Genomic DNA, 4,341 nt, shown 5'->3' on the forward strand with positions numbered 1-4,341 from the left:
TTAAAAAACATTTTTATGTTACATTTTTTGAGTTATGCTTTTTAGAATTCGTAAAAAAGAGGGGTTAAAAAATTAAAAAATGACAAAAAAGTTATCTTTTTATATATACAGATACATTCTTAGTAAGATTTAGTAAATTTGGCAGGTCCTGGTGCAAATGTGTTAAGTTTTTTCATTCTTGTGTTTATGAGAAACGTGAGCCTGATGTGTCCTAGTGATTTCTTGAATGTTTGGACATATATTTGAAAGGCAAACTCTCATTTCCTCGTCAATACATTGAAGAATTCCTCTCTTTTTACTCTTGTGTTGAGTGCAGAAAACCTTCACCATACATATCATCTTAACTTTACACTAAACAAAGGATAGAAGAAACTTGCCTCCAGTCTTTCCGGGGAACATGGAGGGCAGTGTAAACAATCCAGCACCATAGCTTAACAGCCTTTTGCAACCTAATCAGGCAAGTGAGGTGGGGGGTTGGGCAGACTGTCAGCTTACAGCCAATTCCCCACACCTCTGTCCCCCAAAAATCTAAACTCCAAAAACCCTGTTGGTTTTTTGGTCCCCAACAGGCACATATTTCTATGGAATACCATAGGGCATACCTGGGAATCTTCTAGAACCACTGGACCAGACCCAAGACTGGGGCCCCCTTCCTGGAAGATAAGCAGGCCTTGAAGCACAGGACCAAAGAGAGAGAGAGAATTGGTTACTATTGTTGCATAACAAATTGCCCCTAAATTTAGCATCTTAAAACAACAAACATCAATTATCTTTCAAGTACTGTGGATTAAGGATTTGAGAGGGGCTAAGCAGGTTGTTCTTATCATGAGGTTATAAGTCAAGATTTTGGCCGGGGCCGCACTCATCTGAAGGCTTGACTGGGGCTAGCGGCTCTGTTTCCGGGATTGCTCACTCACTGCTATCGGCAGGAAGCTCCAGTTCTTCATCACGTGGCCCTAACCATAGGGCTGCTTGCCTGGGCTCATGACAGGCAGCTGGCTCCCACCAGAGTGCGTGACGTAGGAGAGAGAGCCAAGAGGAAGCCACAAGGCCTCAATGACCCAGTCTTGGATGTCACACACTGTCACGTCTGCTTTATTCCTTATTCTATGCATTAGAAGTGAGTCTGTAGGCCCCGCCCACACTCAAGGGGAGGGGGATTCGATTCCACTTGAAGAAAACAATGTCAATGACCTTGTAGACCTATTTATTTAATTAATTAAAATGTATGAATTTGAAAGAGAGATAGACAGACAGAAACATCAATTTGTTATCCCACTTATTTATGTATTCATTGGTTGATTCTTGTATGTGTCCTGACCAGGGTTTGAACCCATAACCTTAGGGTATCAGGATGATGCTCTAACCAACCGAACTATCTGGCCAGGACTTTGTGGACCTATTTTAAAACCATCATAGAGAATCTCTCAGGTCAGTTTCCTGCCAAAGGGAGGACACTTGGAACTGCTTAGTGGAACATTCTTTGGAAGCTGTAACATACTGTCTGATCAGATCACATCCTAAATTATCTGGAGAACCACAGTAAGGGAAAGAAGAAAACCATAATATAATTCTTGGTCTGTGTTTGCCTTCGCATATGCAATGATTTGGTACCCAGCAACCATCTAAGGAGACAGTGTAAACTTTATTGCAGTATGCTCAAACTCCTGAGATCCAGCCTTGTTTCCATCATCCCCACTGCCCCAGGACACCACACTGGTCCAAGATTCCACACTCTGGACAACTGCCACAGCCTCCTAAATGCTCTCCCGATCTGTTTCCATGCCCTCCTACCCCCAATGCAGTGTATTCTCCACACAGCAGCCACTTTACAGGCAATGAAGCTGGGAGTTGGCAGAGGTAACTAACTTGGCCTTGGCTATCTTGGTAAGTATGAGAGCCTCAACAGAAACCCAACTAGTCTGACTTTGAATTAGTGAGTGGTAAGAGGAGTGATTTGCGATCAAATTGGCTTGTGGGTGGATCCCAACCCTGCCATGCACTAGTTGTGTGAGCTTCAGCACCTGACTACCTTTTGTATTTTCAGCTTTCTTGCCTATCAAATGGACCAATAATAACCTCAAAGTTCTAGTGAGGAGCAGTTGCAGCAGGGGCTGCCAGGGTCCCCAGAGCCTTACAAATTCAGATTGCTGGGACCAATGTGTGTGCATCTTATTGACAGAGGGCTTCCTCCCAATCACAGCCTCTTGCACAGGCAGAGCAGAAGCACTGAGGAATTAACACATGGAGGAGCATCTTGCCACCATGACTGCTAGTATATAACTGCCCTGGATTCCTCTCCCCTTGGGTGAAATAATTATGAGGTGTCTGTTTTACAATGTTTCCCAGAGCTCCCCAAAAGAATTAAAACCCTGGTGCCCGTCATGATAACTGGCTTGATCACATACTCTTTATTGGCTGTCTCCCCTTCCCTGTCTCATTGTCTTGACTACTCCATTCATGTTCCCTGAGATCACATATATGCACTCAAATTTGTGTCTCGAGGTCTGCTTCTGGAGAACCCAAGTGAAGATGTAAAGCAATCACTTATTCATTCAACAAATACTGTTTAAGTTCGTCTGTGAATGAGACTCTGGGCTAGAGCCTGTGGATATTGCAGTGAACAAGACAGAATGTGTTCTGGCTCTCAAGAAGCTAAAAATCTTGGAATAGGCAATGACAATTAAAAAACCCCAAAAACCAATGCTGTGCCTGACCAGGCGGTGGCGCAGTGGATAGAGCGTCAAACTGGAATGCGGAGGACCCAGGTTCGAGACCCTGGGGTTGCCAGCTTGAGCGCGGTCTCATCTGGCTTGAGCAAAAAAAAAAAAAAAAAAAAAAGCTCACTAGCATGGACCCAAGGTCACTGGCTTGAGCGGGGGGTTACTCAGTCTGCTGAAAGCCCACGGTCATGGCACATATGAGAAAGCAATCAATGAACAACTACGGTGTTGCAACGAGAAACTGATGATTGATGCTTCTTATCTCTCTCCGTTCCTGTCTGTCTGTCCCTATCTATCCCTCTATCTGACTCTCTCTCTGTCCCTGTTAAAAAAAAATGTTAAAAGAAAACCAAAAAATAAAACTAATGCTATCACTTTGCATAGTGACAAGTATTGTGAAGAAGACGCTGCGATAGTCATGGCAGCAGTGACCACCGTGAGGTGGTCAGAAGGGGCCTCTCTGAAGAGATGGTAGTTAAACTGAGACATGAAGGAGGAGAAAGGGCGAGCCATACAACATTTTGGGAGAACATTCTGGGAAGAGACTAGCAAGTACAAAGGCTCTGAGACAAACATGTGCTTGGGGCATTGAAGGAGTAATATGAAATTATGTAGTTGCAGTGTCGTCAACCAGAGAGAACGTGCTAGGATAAGTACACAGTAAGAAGTGGTTGGAGAAGTAAAAATAAGCAAAGGTCAGATCACGCAGTCCCTAGGACACAGTAGGAAAAATGGATTTATTGCAAAGGTGACAGACAGCAAGCTACCCTGAGTGTTCAGCAGAGTTAACAAAACAAACACACCCTCCTAGGCTCTGTGTGGGAAATAGTCTGCAGGAGACAAGGGCAAAGGACAGAATGAAAACTGGGAAGTGCACAGATTTGAGACATTTTGGAGTTAGAGCTGACAGGAGGGCTTGCTGACAAGACTGAGTATAGAAATTGAAGGAAAGGAAAAAACGACTTCTCAGTTTCTCCTAGTGCAACTGGGAGGATGCTTGGGTCATTCACTGAGATTGGGCAGACTGGGCACGGATAGATTTTGAGTGAGGATGTGTGTGGAAATGAAAAGTTCTGTATAAAGTTTGACATGGTCATTATACATCCAAGGGGAGATGCCACTTAAGCAGCTGAGCTATGGATCTGTAACTCCAGCAGGGGTCCAGGCTGGAGACTTGAATCCGGGTCTTTAACCTATATCGCAGCGCTGTCCAAAAAAAAGGTTGTAAGCCACGTATGTAATTAAAAAGTTCCCAGTAGCCACATTAAAAAGTAAAAGGAAACAATGAGTTAATTTAAATAATATATTTAATCCCATATATCCCAAATATTATTTCAAGAAGTAATCAATATAGAAATTATCGATGAGACATTTCGCATTTGTTCTTCGACATCCAGCGTGTATTTCACCTTTAGAACCTATTTAATTCTCGCTCACCACATTTCAATCACTCAGTTGCCACATGCCGACTACTGACTGGGTACCGTATTCAGCGAGCGGTGGAGATTTTTCAAAGCCAGGAACCGGGATCCACCCGGACCTTACCGGGGAGGCACTTTTGTTGGAACCTCCCGGACGGAAGTCGCGGCGGAACGGAAGTCATGTGTGTGTGCGCGCG

The sequence above is a fragment of the Saccopteryx leptura genome, chromosome 5 (assembly GCF_036850995.1).
Source record: "Saccopteryx leptura isolate mSacLep1 chromosome 5, mSacLep1_pri_phased_curated, whole genome shotgun sequence".
Taxonomy (NCBI): domain Eukaryota; kingdom Metazoa; phylum Chordata; class Mammalia; order Chiroptera; family Emballonuridae; genus Saccopteryx; species Saccopteryx leptura.